The following is a 16109-nucleotide window of genomic DNA, read 5'->3' as shown; positions in this document are numbered from 1 at the left end:
TGGTGATCCCATGATACATCAATTTCACTTATCATACCAAAGGAGCCTAATATATTACTTTTTCCGTGTTTGAGAGAAACTCAAGCTATTAGCTGCAAATAATGTGCTTATCAAATTAATCTCAGGTTAATTTCATACCAAGAGAGCCTTATATATTACTTTTTCCATGTTTGAGAGAAACTCAAGCTATTAGCTGCATATATTGTGCTTATCAAATTAATCTCAATTTAATTCCATAGTTACAAGGAACCCTAAACATACGAAATTGCCAAGCTCAAATCACAGTTTTTTTTTGGGACTGGAAGTGGAGAAATTTATATTAGCAAAATCTGTGCTGAGATAACACAGCAGAAGTACAAAATTTTGATTTCAGCCATTAAGAACCTGTCAGAAAAATCTGTCCCTGAGAGAACTAAGATCCTGACCACTGCAGGGACATACATACATTAATCACTGTAAAAGATACCTAAGATTAAAATAAAGAAGACTGCATTACAAGGGACTTGGAGGTGGTGAGCGTTGCTCCATCTTTCCGAAGTTCTTCCCTGCTGCTGTTACTGATACATTTAAATTGAAGAGGAACTATTTGGCTGTGGAAGATGATGCTGAATCTGAAAGTGTTGGAGAAGTCTGTCTTTGGAGTGTCCTTTCACGATCTAACCTTAATTCATCCACCATAGAACACAAGGCATCCACCTCGTCATTCAAACACTGGAAAGACTGCCTGTATTGGGTACTCCTATTCAAGAGGAGCTCCACATGAGACTCCAGACGCAGAATTCTAATGAACATAGTGCATTGGCAGTCATTGTGCATGGCTGGGCATTGACTGGGGGAGTCTGAAGGGGCTTGCAAGTAGAAGAACAACAAAAAGCCATCGGAACAGAGCCACGAGACGGAAGATATGCAGGGGGAGCCAGATAGACACAGAAGCACCAGTTCCCGATGAAAAGGCATTCCAAAATCATAACTTCCTTGTCTTGCTGGCTGCCTGGATATAGGAAGGGAAGGAAATGAATGCAGTCACCAACAGAGCCAGAGCCCACACCCAGCTATGACTACGATTCCAGACAAGCAAATCGACCATGGCAAACGAAATCCACAAGAGGCCAAGCAAATAATGTGTGAAAGGTACCAGGAAAAGACTGTGGAGAGGTAAAGGATCCAAGAGAGCCTTCACTTAATTAAGACATACGGCAGAAGACGGCCATGCTAATCCGCTAGGTGGGGGAAAGCATTACAGGACCAGGAGCATGGCACGATGACCATCAACCATGAGGGAGCCTTCAACCATCTAGAGAACTTTGTTAGCATAAAAATCTGAGCACGTGGAAAAAAAGGACTTGGTTGAAGGAGCTCAAGAGGGGTTTTAGGTGGCGAACAGTGTTGATAAGGGATTTTAAGTGGTGATTCTGGTGAATAATGGAGGCAAGGCGAGAATCAATGAAGGATGAGCCAATTTGGAAATATCTGATAGTAATCTAGGAATCTCTAATTATAATGAGTTTTGAAATGGATGAAATGGCAAGTCTAACTCCTTAGAATAGAGCGTAGGCTTCCGCCCAGTTGTTTGAGGACAACCCAAGCCCCAAGAATGAGAAAACACTAGGTGCCCTCTTACGCCGTGAACCACACCTCCCCACCTGTCACCTTGAATCTGAAATCACAATTATAATACATCTTGACCTGCAATGTAAAATTTATTGAAAAACAAACTAACACAAAAACACAGCTCACAAAGAAAAGCAAATTCAAAAATATAATCATATATTACAATGAAGAAATATAATCATTTACACACAAACTTAAAAACATGTGCAAAAAGACATATCACTTTGTAATCAATAGTCACTGAGTGGAAATGCTTATAATATATGTTAAATATGGCAAATTATATGCCAAGGCCAAAACAGGGAATAGAAGAGATATTCTTTCAATATAATGAGGTTGAGAGCACAAAAATAGAAATATTTTTTCACGAGATCAAAACAATAAAAGCATTGCAGGCCTTTTCATGAGGATACTGACAACAAAAGATATACTTGTCTATTTTATCAGTATAATGGATGCACTCCAATTTAATGCTTCCAAAAACAAATAAAAGTATGCTCCCAAAAGCAAATAAAGGTGTATTGATTTGGAATATCAAAGGAGAGCAGATTTTAAAGTCGAAGATACTATTCCGAGACGACAAACAGTATATCAAAGAATTAGAGGGCAACAATAAGATGATAACAGATTCGAAGATCAAAAAGATTGGGCAATCTGTCAGATTGCTCGATGTGGCGCAAGGTGGTACTCTGTATTGACACTTTCATTGCTGACTACTCCCAGTTTGTTTTTGCAATTTACACATCTTGCAACAGAGAAATAACAGGACCTGTGTAACTGAAAGGGATTATAATAAAATGCTAGATGATGAATCCAATGAATAGTCTAGTGACGTGTTACGAAATTCAGCTCAATGAAAGACTCAGGGAAGCCGGAGAGTAAGATTTAGACTAGGGCTTGGCAAATACTAAGCAAAAGCTTGGCTAATTTTTCTACACAGAATGGCATTTTTTTCCTGTTTAGGTAATATATATTATGAAGTGTGGTTCACAAGTCAAAATCGCTGACCTGTGATTAACCGGATGAGTGATCGTGGGTCAGACTCACTGCAACTAGCTAGTGAGTTTGACCAGGGAGTACTTGAGCGAACCTCCTGAATTTTGTTATGAGGAAGTTTACAGAGCCCTTAATATTGCCATAGTCTAAGCAGATTGTTTTTTTGCTCTGAAAATCATAGAAATTCTGGCAATATTTTCATAACTTCTCCATAACAGCTTCTCCATGCATGACAACCAACTGACTGACAAGAATGAGATATGTAAACTGGCTGTAGAGTAGTATGAACTGGGCTAGCTTCCTTCGGTCTATGTCCATTTCCTTTTTCCACTAGATAGGCAGCAGATTTTTTTTTGCTCTGAAAATCAGAGAAATTCCAGCAATATTTTCATAAAATTCGGCAGGGATTTTCGTAAATTCAGGTTACAGCTGTCAAACTTCAAGATTTTGGGTGCCCCATGTTGAAGAATAAAGGGCACTGGTGTTTGTAAGGATTCTTCACTGCTTAATAACAATTTGTGAAGCACTTTTGCAATTATCTTAGCTTGATCTTCTTCTTATTATTAGTGTGTGTGTTTCATCAAACTGCTACCAAAAACATAAAGACAAGAACACAAATGTTGGCTCTCTGCCAGGGCCAAAACCAGAGTCAGTGGGAATTCAGTTGGATCGTCTCCCTTCTTTCCGATATTCCTTAGATGCTCCTGGTCACCTTTTACTTACTAGACAGGAGCTAAACAAGATCATCAGGGAGGACATCTACATGCAATTCGTCCAGGTCACCTGGGTCAATCCTCCAAGAGGGTTGCACCCAAAGATGGCCTTCTACGTTGAGCACTTCTTGGAGTTAAGAGACAGGCTCATTGTTCGACCCCAGTATACGTTTCACCACTGGATGCATGCTCTTCACATTCCTCTAGGCCAGTTCAAAGTAGGTTCTCATAGAATTCGGCTAGAGACGGACCACCAGGTGGATGGACTAGACCAGTGTTTTTAAAACCGGAACCGGTGACCGGACCGGTCCACCTAATGAACCGGTTTACCGACCGGAACCGGTCTAACCGGGACTGGTTTGGTCTAAACGAACCGGTTTTAAAAAAATACATTAAATAATTAATTTTTAATGAAACAAAACTATTTTTAAGATGTAAAACCATGATTCCAAGCCAATAGAGACAAAATATGCAAAGTTTGCTCATTTATATACCATGCAAAGGTGATTATATCAAAATGGCACCGAGTGCAATACATATCATCGACAAGTCCATCACCAACAAGAAACAGTTCTGTCTCCAGCTATGGAAGATCAACAGACAAAATCACAAAGTAATCCAGCAAATATTACAACAACAAAAGTTGTTGGGATACTTCCGACCAAAGAAAATGAACAGATAGCATACCTGGCAGAACAAATAAATAAACAGCAAAAAGAAACCAGTAGAGCTCTAGCTAGTGATGTGACTACAGAGGGAACTGTTCTACAAATTGATGCAGCAACAGAGGATAAAGGTATGGGATATGAAAACAGTAACAAGAGAAATGTGGAAAAAACAGAAAGCACAGTTGATGATAAGCAACAGTTGACCTTGTCTCCTGCTTTGGAAGAGCAACATAAAAAAATGCAGTCAGCTCCATTTATCAATGAAGTAAAAGATGGAGAGATGCTTCATACAAGGAACAATGCCTGGGAAGCAGACCCAACAATTACTTCAGGTGAACTGCACAAAGTCCTGGATCCAATAGCAACTGATGCAACAAAGGAGGTAGATGTTACAGCATTAAATACAGCAGCACAGGGGCAATGCATGGATATTCAAAGTATTAAGATCAGGAAAGCAGAAGAGACAGCAAGTATATATGATGAAAAAAAGCAGGACCCTCTAGAAGACAAGGGTAAAGACCCATATCCAGCACCACCTGCCAGTGCAGTAACATCAAACGCTAATATTCCAATGATGGATAGAACAAATGCCACACTCCAAACAGGAGAACATCACAAACTATCATGTACAACTACAACAATAAAAAAAGACATTCAGGCTGACAATGTTGCAGCAGAGGCTGTACTAGATGTGGAAATTGAATGCAAGGATATTAAAGTTGACCAGAATAATAAAAATATAGATGTTGATGAGCAACTAAATGTGTCATCTCCATCATTGAAAGAGAAATATGAGGAATCCGACATAGCTCAACCTACTATTTTAGCACTAGCAGTCATTAAGACTTTTAATGCAAAGGATGATACAGTGGAATTAAAACAAATAAGACTACAGGAAGAACTTCATAAAGAATTCAATAGGACTTCTGTCATTGATGCAACAGCGGAGGCTACTAATGAAGAAAGAGGGGATGCAAAAGTTGTTGAACTTGAAAGCAGTGGTGTTCAAGAGCTAAAAGAGCCAGAGAGCAGAAGCATTGATGGGATGCTTCCAACAGTTAGCATGCAGACAACAGAGCTGACAATAACAACAGATGAAAAGAACAAAGAATCCAGTAGTTCTCCAGATGCGAATGTGGAAACAGAGGAAGATCCTTTACTCATTAATATAGCAAGAGAGACTAAAGGCTCAGAACATGGAAGGAATAATGGGGAAAATGCAGAAAGGACACAAAGCACAAGTGCTGAGCAACAATCAAACTTGTCTCCGGCTTTAGAAGAGCAACATGAAGAGTCACAGAGTCTGTGCCTAAAACCGGCCGGTTTAGGACAAAACCGGCCGGTTTTTACCGGTTAGGTCAAAAAATCGGGCAAGTGATGGGTTAAACCGGGTTTTTAGGCCGGTTCCGACCGGCCAGCTAGCTAACCGGCCAGTTTGACCGGTTACCGGTTTTTCAAAACGGTTTTTAAAACTATGGACTAGACAGACTCTGCCAGGTATGTCATTTATAGGAAGTGGAGACCGAGGTGCACTTCATCCTTGGATGCCTTGTCTACTACAAGATTAGAGGAAGGTTTCATTGCTTGTTCAAAGATTCTCGGACCCTCGCCGACTTTTTCAGGTACCCCGATCAGAGATGTTTGGCCCTATATATGCAGGAGGCTCTTAGGTTCCGAGCACATATTCTTCAGCCTCCCATCAGACCAGACCCCACACAGAGGATCACGACATTTTTCAGGGTACTACCTTCAGACAGGGGCACCAAGAGATCGATTGATACCAGTACGTATCCAGACTCCAAATCAGTGAGGATCCATGGGACCTCACCCTGCCACACGAGATCTCAACAACAGTTCTGTCTCAGATCCGTTCCTGGGAGACGGACTAGGTCCTCCAGCATTCAGCAGCATGTGAACCCCCCCAGGAAATGATTTAGTGGACATGTCTGCACTTGCCATCGGCTCTTCATCGGGCCAACAGACTTTGTTGAGTTTCTTCAGTGTTATTCATTCAGCCTCAGATGTTAGGAGAGATGGGTCTGATCCTTAGACCTATTAGCTCCTGGATCTTCTCCTCTAGGGCCAGATGTTGATTTACTTCATGCATTGTATCTTTTATGGGAGATCGTTTGGTTCTCCCACTTTGTATATACATCAGTGTACTCAATAGTCCCTTTGACCTACTTTGTGGTCATTAGTTGGACATAAATATAATTATCTTATCTTATCTCTCTTAGAGAGGAAAACCATTTGGTAATTTTCCCTTATTGAAGCTTTTTATTGATCACTGCCAAACCCTAGACCCTTGACTAGGATGTCCTCCAAGCACAAGTCAAGTCCTCTCCTCTTTTCTGCACTTTGTTCCCCGACACATAGACTTCCTCCTTCCGACACTTTGCTCCCCAACACTTCGTCCTCCTTTGTTTCTTGTCTAGAGATAGACCTTCCTTGAGTGAGTCTTCTAGATGAGATGTTCCTCTTCTATCCTTTGCTCAAGTAGACTTCTTCAAACGAGATCCTTCTTGAGATATGGGTGTATGACTGTATTGTTGTTTTGCTGCCCTAGTTTTCTCACGTGTGGAGGGTACCCTTAGTGAATTAGGGTCCTTTCACCTTCACTAGAGAGAGAGACTTCTTTGCTTGACTTGGGAGACCTTGTAGGCCTAATATCTAGCCCAAACACCAATGAATCTTGCACTGAAATGTTATTGTTGTTATATCCGCAATTTGTCCTCCTTCTCCTCGCACGTGTGACTGTTTCTAGCCCTAGAAATAGTCCCCTACACTTCGATCTTCTTCCTCCTTTCCTCGCTTGTCCTGGAGACCCTTAGACTTGCCTTTTCCCTTCACTTTCTCGACTTCCACCTTCGCTGATTTTAGAGCTTGTGTTATATGCTTTATGAGGGAGTGGACAGCCTCTATATATAGAGGATTGTCCCTCCTTTAGGCCGACATTCTGTCTTTAAGCCGACTTGACCATATCTTCACTATTTTCTTCGTTTTTCTTCATTTGGATGACATTGCTGCATGGAGAGGACTTCGAATTTGCTTGGAGGTATTCCTTTGACCTTTATACTATTTTATACATAGTGTAGTAACATGCCCTCAAAGGGTCTTACATAAATACATTGACTCTTGACTTCCTAGAAGCACCTTAAACATGTGCATGACCTAATTCAATGAGCGAGAAACTCATTGACAAATATCATAAAAATAATTTCTCTTTTCTTGAATAAATACAAAAGTCAAACTTACATTTATGAAGACCAAACCTAGTTACACTTCCTTCAACACCCCAAAGATTTTTGATGTTGCTGAATCTATTTCCACCATCAAAAACATGATTCAAACATTGCTACTCATCGGATGTGCTCTAGGCACGAAAATTGGTGGAAAAGCTAAAGCACATGAGATCTCCAAGACCCAGAAATGGTTTGGGCAGAATCTAACCGGTTTGGGAGATATTAAAATAATTAATATTTTTAATGGAGTTCCTAAGTCTAAACTTAGGAAGAATAAAATATTAATGGGTATTAATATAAAATTGGGTTAGAATGGTCCAAAAGTCATGGATCAAGCCAAATCTAATCTTAGCCGTTGATTAGAGATTTAATCTCGGCCGTTGATGGATCAATGAGAAAAATATAAGAAGAGGCTTGAGGGTCAGTTGGAGAGCACACCAAGAGAGATCAAAAACTCGATTTTCTGGGGCAGGGTTAGCTGAGGAAATTAAGTGAGTGATCTGAGTTGCAGCTGAGGAGCAGTGAATACATAGCAGAGAGGCAGAGTTAGTACCGGGAGGATCAGCGCAGAAGTCGGGAGTGGTTGACGCAGAGGCAGTCAGGAGCTGTGCAAAGCCAAAAAGGGCCAGCGTGTGAGACGCAGAGGCTCCAAAGGCTGACGCAGAGCCCAGAGAGGCTGACGCTGGGCCAGAGAGGCTAACGCGGGGTCTAGAGGCAGCGCTGAGAGAATTTTCGTGGGACAGACTAGAGCTGGAGAGCTGGATAGGGTGACACAATCCCTATCAAAGTGACGCAGAGCAGCAGAAGCTACATTGTTGCTGTGGGATCGTTCATCTGGTGATTTAGCCAGAATATCTGTCTCTGACTGAGAGGTACTACTGCCGAGGGCATTCTCTGTTGGGTGAGCCATTTCTGGCACCCAGGTTGTATTCTGAAACTGCATAATAATAAAACCCTTTGAATAGTTGCATCGATTTTCCCGCATTGGGTTTTTCCGGGGACATTAGTCCAAAAACAACGATGTCACTTGTGTGCTTGTTTTTCCTTCAGTTGATGATCTGTTTGTGTTGATATTGTACTTGTATTTATTTTCAGTACTTACATGGTAAATAACTTGTTAAGTAATTGAACAAGTGGGAAGAAAAAAAATCAGATAGTACAGGAAGAATTTCTAACAGGTTAAACTTAGAAATTCCAACATGGTATCAGAGCGTGGTTGCAGATCACAAGATAACTGAAGGCATCAGCAGAGCAGAGCAGTAGCAGCATAAAACAGTTGTCCCAAGTGACAGAAGTTGAAAGCAGCAAGGAAGGGGTGACGCAGAGTGCCTGAATCATTAGTTCGAGACAGGAGGAGGATCAGCGCAGTGGCAAAAAGGAGCAGACCTGACCTACGCAGTGCTTGGTCATCTTTCTCAGCTAGGAAGGATTGATGTTGTCGACAGGAGGTGTAGATTTTGTCGGTGCCGAGATTGTGTAGAGCCTAGAGGCTCAGTTCTTCAAGTTGCTAAGGTATAGGGGGTTGCGAATAATTTGCAGAGCGAAGCTAGTGGGGTACTGTGGTCAGAACAGTACCTAATAGGGCAAGACCAAGGAGGAGGGATTTCCAGAAAGGAAATCGAGACTCAGAGGGAGTCGAACCGAGGACTTCCAAGAGGGAAGTAAAGAGACTCAGAGGAGTCGGAAGAAGAGCAGCAAGATGGCAGTGAATGGGCTGAGAGATCAGGATAGACTAGACGGAGCTTCCAACTTCGTAGTCTGGAAGGCCAGGATCTTGTCCATTCTAGACAGGTATCGCATCAAGCACTTCACCTTGAAAACGATAGCAATCCCAGTTGACCCAGCTGAAAATGAGAAGTACGAGGAGGCAATGGCCAGGGCAAAGTGCATCATCCTTGATGGGGTCAAGGATCATGTGGTGCCGCATATTGCCAAGAAGGAGACGGCAAATGAGATGTGGGAGGCCCTGAAGAAATTGTATCAGCATACTTTCGTGCAGAGGAAGATGTTACTTGAAAATCAGTTGCAGTCATACCAGATGCAAAAGGAAGAGCAGATAGATGTCTTTCTCGATGGATTGAAGGAGATTCGTGATCAGCTAACTTCCATAGGGGCCACGCCAAATCAGGAACTGATGGTGAGGACCGCATTGAACGCAGTCTCAAAGGATTAGGAGGTATCTATCCAGAGCATACTGGGCAGGACGAGCCTTCCAGATTGGGAGGAACTGTCAGCGGCTCTTCATCAAGAAGAGACCAGAAGGGTGACCAAGGCAGGGAGTAGCGGAAAAGGGGTCAGAATCAAGGAGGAAGAAGAAGATGCGGCTCTAGCATCTGCGGGAAAGCAGGAGAAACGGAAGAAGAAGGACCTCTCCAAGGTCAAGTGCTTCCACTGTGGGGAACTGGGTCACTATGCGAACCAGTGTCCAAGGAAGAAGAGCAAGGGAGAGGCTTCTGAGACCAAGGCAGCGCCAGCGAGGGCAAAGAAAGAAGTGGAGACAGATGACAACTGTGCCATGAGTGCTCATGCGCCACTTGAGAGGAAGTGGGGAGACATCGAGCTGTAGTCAGACGGACTACAGACGATGAGGGGCAGGATCCTTGAGGTACCCAACCTCTTGGATTATACCTTGCTACAGGAGCCCCGAAGAGAAGTAGCAGGACTGGCGGATGTCGGTAGAGACGGATGCGGATGGAGTGACAGAGGGTGCTATAGTGCAGGAGTCCCGGGACAGCATGAGGCAACAGTGCGAGATGCATGGAGTTGTTGCAACAGCGCAGAGGTCAGTAGAGGGAGCACTTGTCAGCGACAGAAGGAGCTTCAGCATCGGGAGTGTTTCTAGCCTGACATAGATGTCAGAGTTGGGAGGATCAGTTACTTACTTCTCAGTAACTGAGTTGCAGTGCAGCGATCAGTAGTCGCAATGTTATGGGCAGCAAGATGCAGCATGATGAGGGTATGCAATGCAGATGCAGCAGTGGCAGTGGCAGGGCCATGGGCAGCAGTACAGGATGCAACAATGCAGAGGATGTTGAGCGGGGAGGCCTAGCATCAGCACAAGGACCGATGCTGGATGATCAAGGTGATACTCAATGAGGAGTGTTACTAGAGCACAATCCTCGCTAAGAGAGACTATTGATTTGGGGTAGCATCGGATGTGCTCTAGCCACGAAAATTGGTGGAGAGGCTAAAGCATGTGAGATCTCCAAGACCCAGAAATAGTTTGGGCAAAATCTAACCGATTTGGAGATATTAAAATAATTAATATTTTAATGGAGTTCCTAAGTCTAAACTTAGGAAAAATAAAATATTAATGGGTATTAATATAAAATTGGGTTAAAATGGTCCAAAAGTCATAGATCAAGACAAATCTAATCTTAGTCGTTGATTAGAGATTTAATCTCAGTCGTTAATGGACCAACGAGAAAAGTATAAGAGGAGGTTTGAGGGTCAGTTGGAGAACACACCAAGAGAGATCAAGAACTCAATTTTCTGGGGCAGGGTTTGCTGAGGAAATTGAGTGAGTGATCTGAGTTGCAGTTGAGGGGCAGTGAATACATAGCAAAGAGGCAGAGTTAGTACCGGGAGGATCAGCGCAGAAGCCGGGAGAGGTTGACGCAGAGCTAGCTAGAGGCCACGCAGAGCCAGCCAGAGGCCACGCAGAGCCAGCGAAGAGCTACGCAGAGCCAGAGAGGGCCAGCGTGTGAGACGCAGAGGCTCCAGAGGCTGACGCAGAGCCCAGAGAGGCTGACGCTGGCTAGAGAGACTGACGTTGGGCCAAAGAGGTTGATGCAAGGCCTAGAGGGAGCGCTGGGAGATTTTTCGTGGGGCAGACTGGAGCTGGAGAGCTGGATAGGGTGACGCAGTCCCTATCAGAGTGACGCGGAGCAGCAGAAGTTGCATTGTTGCTGTAAGATCGTTCATACGGTGATTTAGCTGGAATCTCTATCTCCAACTGAGAGGTACTACTGCCGAGGGCATTCTCTGTTGGGTGAGCCATTTCTGGCACCCAGGTTGTATTCTGAAACTGCATAATAATAAAACTCTCTGAATAGTTGCACCGGTTTTCCCGCATTGAGTTTTTCCAGGGACATTAGTCCAAAAACAACGGTGTCACTTATGTGCTTCTTTTTCCTTCAATTGATGATCTGTATGTGTTGATATTGTACTTGTATTTATTTTCAGTATTTACATGGTAAATAACTTGTTAAGTAATTGAACAAGTAGAAAGAAATAAATCAGATAGTACAGGAAGAATTTCTAACAGGTTAAACTTAGAAATTCCAACATTGTTCTGCTACCCTAGTTTTCTCACGTGTGGAGGGTACCCTTAGTGAATTAGGGTCCTTTCACCTTCGCTAGAGAGAGAGAGACTTCTTCGCTTGACTTGGGAGACCTTGTAGGCCTAATATCTAGCCCAAACACCAACGAATCTTGCACTGAAATGTTACTACTGTTATATCCGCAATTTGTCCTCCTTCTCCTCGCACGTGTGACTGTTTCTAGCCCTAGAAACAGTCCCCTACACTTCGGTCTTCTTCCTCCTTTCTTCGCTTGTCTTGGAGACCCTTAGACTTGCCTTTTCCCTTCACTTTCTCGACTTCCACCTTCGCTGATTTCAGAGCTTGCGTTATATGCTTTATGAGGGAGTGGACAGCCTCTATATATAGAGGATTGTCTCTCCTCTAGGTCGACATTAGACCAACATTCTGTCTTCAAGCTGACTTGACCATATCTTCACTATTTTCTTTGTTTTGTTTTATTTGGATGACGTTGCTGCATGGAGAGGACTTGGACTTTGCTTGGAGGTATTCCTTTGACCTTTATACTATTTTATAGTGTAACATGCCCTCAAATGGTCTTACATAAATACATTGACTCTTGACTTCCTAAAAGCACCTTAAACATGTGCTTGACCTAATTCAATGAGCAAGAAATTCATTGACAAATATCATAAAAATAATTTCTCTTTTCTTGAATAAATACAAAAGTCAAACTTACATTTATAAAGACCAAACCCAGTTACACTTCCTTCAACACCCCAAAGATTTTTGATGTTGCTAATCTATTTCCACCATCAAAAAGATGATTCAAACATTGCTACTTCAAGATTTCTTGAAAAAAAATTACCCATATTCCAGCCACTTTTGATTGTCCGGGCAATTCCTCCGCCTCCGTAGACGACGCCCTTAATATTCAGTAAAAAGGTTTGACTAGGGAGTACTTAAGCGAACCACCTGAATTTTGTTTTGTTATGAGGAAGTTACAGAGCCCTTAATATTCAGTAGAAAGGAGGGTTCTACGAATAATGACTTTCTAACCAACATGAATAATACGCATTTCAACAACAAACTGACCACCTCAATTTCATCACAACTATCCTCCAGGCATGAAATATTCTTGGCTACCAGTAGGGATCGCGTTTTCACAACATGTGCGATCACCAAAGGCCAAGAAAAAGCATCAAATTCTGAACTGAGATACCATTTATAATAACAAAATACAAGAAAAATCTGAACGCAGATACCATTAACAACAAAATACCACAAAAATGGCAAAAGCCCTTTCAAGACACAAAAATCATACTGCTCTGCTCTTCCATCATTTATGTACAAAAGCAGAATGTGGCAAATACCCAAAATCTATAATTTGATTTTGCCATAAAGCCAAAGAAAAAGATTAAAAAATAGCATCCCCGGACTTTGGGTTTCAGAGAGGTCATGAACGTAACTTACGAAGAAATGGAACTAGTGCTCGATCGGGCGCAGAGGAAATGTCGAGGGGCCAGGAGCAAACCCTTGCTTAACAGAAAATTTTCAATCTTGCCATGACGGTGCGATTATGAAGGATTTTTCATTACAAGAGCGGCATTCTGTGCTCACATCGCTACATCGCCTGTGAGGGTGAGATGGATTTTCTCCAAGAAAATACATTGCAAGTGTCTGGACTGCATTTTCAGACCCAGGAGGCGAAAAAAAACACAACGCGAAATGAATGCGTCCTAAACGGTCTGATTTGCTTTTAACTTTTTCTTTATGGGAACTATCATCGGATGGATTTTCTCCAAGAAAATACATTGCGAGTGTCTTGACTGCATTTTCAAACCCAGGAGGCAAAAAAAACACAACGCGAAATGAAAGCGTCTTAAACGGTCTGATTTGCTTTTAACTTTTTTCTTTATGGAAACTATCATGGGAACCAAGGTTAAATTTGACGGGTCCCCTACCCATCAAGGAATTTTTTTTGTGACGGTTTTACTTTTAAACTGTCTTTCATGTGATTTTTAATATTTACTTTTACCTCACATGATATTTTTCGAAAACAGCAATCAGAGACAAAAAGTAATCTGGAAACAAGATGCAGGTTGGTTTCACGAGCTTAGCTGGTATGTTGGCTGGCATCCATCATGAACTACAATTATCCTTGTAGCTTTCGAAAATTTCACACGCTTTACTTAATATTTAAGATTGATAATTAAAAAAGAACTATGAATCACTGTGTCTTCTCCATGTTATGCCATTTTATGTCAGATTGGACGTATTAGGCACTTGGATTAAGAACTACCCAAAACAATCATGATTTGGATAAGAACCCTTGGTTTCTTGGACTGGTCGAAACAACGTAGAATTTGGCAAAACTGATACAATGGACATTGAATAAGGTTTTTTCTCCAGATAGAACCAAGATTTGGAGATTTTTTTTTTATTTACTCAAAGTGATTTCTCGCTAAATTCCCCTATTAATCTACACCAATTATGTTAATTTTTATTTCTGCATCTAAGAAATAAACATTGAGGAATATTTGTTGTAAATTCATCTAGCAAGGACATATCAATATTAATGCATGGGAGGAAAACTATTTTGAATTCTTACAGAAATGATAAAGTAGAGCTAAACATGATGTGGATTAGTTCTATTTTCCCAAAAACAATTTCCAATCCAATTCTAAATCAATAAAATCGTCACTTCAAGTTCCCATAAAAAAGTAACTTATAACAAAATAATAGGAAACCCCAATTTTAAAAATATTCATCACCGTGTTCCATAAATCTAGGGAAAAAGGGAAACGCTAGTGAAAATGTGGTAAATATAGGTAATTTTAACCTACATCTTTTGAATTCAGGTGCAAAACAACACCTCCCTCGGACTGAATTGAATATAAAATAGTACAGAAAATGTGTGTTGACCTTGATCTAGTTTGTTTGGGGTGATGGAGAAAACCCATTGGGATAAACTTTGGTATCTTGTCTCTAGTCATCTAAACTAGCAGAGTTTGCCATTGTGATTAGAAAAAAGGCATTTAAATTTTCTTTTATTTTCATACATTGTCGAAAACAATTTGGATAGACATGTTATATAGAGTTCTAATTGGTAGCCAACAAAAGGAAATAGAAGCATTACCTGCTTAATAGCGTCCTTCGATGACGAAGAAGTTTACATGCAATGGCAAATCTTGAACCAGGGTAACAAATGGATCAGAAAAACTATTGTCCATGTATTGGCTGTGCAGAGTCCTCAAGTTCTCCCAATGGTAACAACATGAAAACAATGCACTGATGCCAAAAACTATTAACAGAAACCGAGTTGTTCGTGAAGGAAACCCCAAGATCCACCATAGGGTTTCCACCCGAATAAACCAATGCATGCAACAGTTGTAGTAGGATATGCAAAACACCACAGCGAGAGGAAAAGGAGAAGGAAACAAGAACAATGACGGGAGCGATCAACACGACACTCCAAAGAGATTTCGGACAATAAATTTCATTCAAAATTCCAACAACATGTATTAAAAAAGCCACCAATCCATAGAGATTTTGAAAAATGGCATTAATGTGATTCCCAGTGCTAATGGCATTAAATGTGATTCCCAGTGCTAGACTGACTTAAATAAATATATAAAATATATACATAAAATTTGAAACTTCCGATTTTTTTATCTGCCCGTTATTTTGACATTTTTCTAAATAATTAACCAGTCAACAATGACGTGTTTATTTAGAAATCAACTGTATTTTACGGTTAAAACTGGAAAAAAAAGGGGCAAATGGACGTCAATTTTAAAGCCTAATCGAAACTAATTTTTATTAGGTCTCTTATCTATAGGAAGTGTCTCACCACTTGAGTTGAGGAAAAGAACTTTTTCTTGGGTTTTAGCGCTGATTTCAAACATGGCATATAAAAGGAAGGAGAGCTCAAACATGGCATACATGGCATATAAAAGGAAGCAGCATACTTTTTTCTGTAGTTACTATTTTTTAATAAGTAAATGAATACAAGTATTTTGGGATTGATTTCAACAAGCTTAATTGGGAGGACAATAGAAAGAAGAGAATTTTAGGAAGGTGGAAAGCATTATATACACTTCAAAACAGATGTAAAGAGGCAAAGTTATGGGATTGGGAAACAATTAAAGTGTTTTTTGGACTCCTAGTTTGTCCAGTGATATTATATGAGTCTGACCTGTGCGCTAGCAACATCCCTGTTTCAAAATGGAAACAAATTCAGAAAATCCAAAAACACTTGATCATTATCAAGTTCAAAATAAAAAGTTTGGTTCCTTATGAGATAATCTTGAGTGAAACCAGAGCAACTCCCATCGAAGCAATTGCTATGGTGTGTCTCATAAGGTTGTAAAAAGAATGGAGTAAATGGGAATAGATAGATGGCCGAAAGATGAGTGAAACTAGAGCAACTCCCATCGAAGCAATTGCTATGGTGCGTCTTATAAGGTATCTAAAAAGAATTGAGCAAATGGGAGTAGGTATATGGCTGAAAGTTATCTTCAATGAAGGCATGAGTGAAAGAAAGAAATCATGGATGAGACAAAACAACAAATGGATGCAAAAATGGGATATTTACCTCAATGTATGTCCCACAAA

The 16109-nt window shown here is 41.1% G+C and overlaps 1 long non-coding RNA gene across 1 annotated transcript; it reads right to left on the bottom strand.

Annotated features, from left to right (window-relative positions):
• Positions 1 to 305: 305 nt before the first annotated feature.
• On the bottom strand, positions 306 to 13365 carry LOC149237580 (uncharacterized). The gene is made up of 2 exons (XR_016246303.1): positions 12966 to 13365; positions 306 to 1657 (listed from the first exon to the last, which is right to left on the bottom strand). It is a non-coding gene; the product is annotated as an uncharacterized LOC149237580 (long non-coding RNA).
• Positions 13366 to 16109: the final 2744 nt, after the last annotated feature.

Source organism: Pinus tabuliformis, chromosome 8, assembly GCF_031772625.1.
Source record: "Pinus tabuliformis cultivar Carrire ecotype Pingquan chromosome 8, CPIR1, whole genome shotgun sequence".
NCBI lineage: Eukaryota > Viridiplantae > Streptophyta > Pinopsida > Pinales > Pinaceae > Pinus > Pinus tabuliformis.
This window is presented reverse-complemented; position numbering and strand designations above follow the sequence as displayed.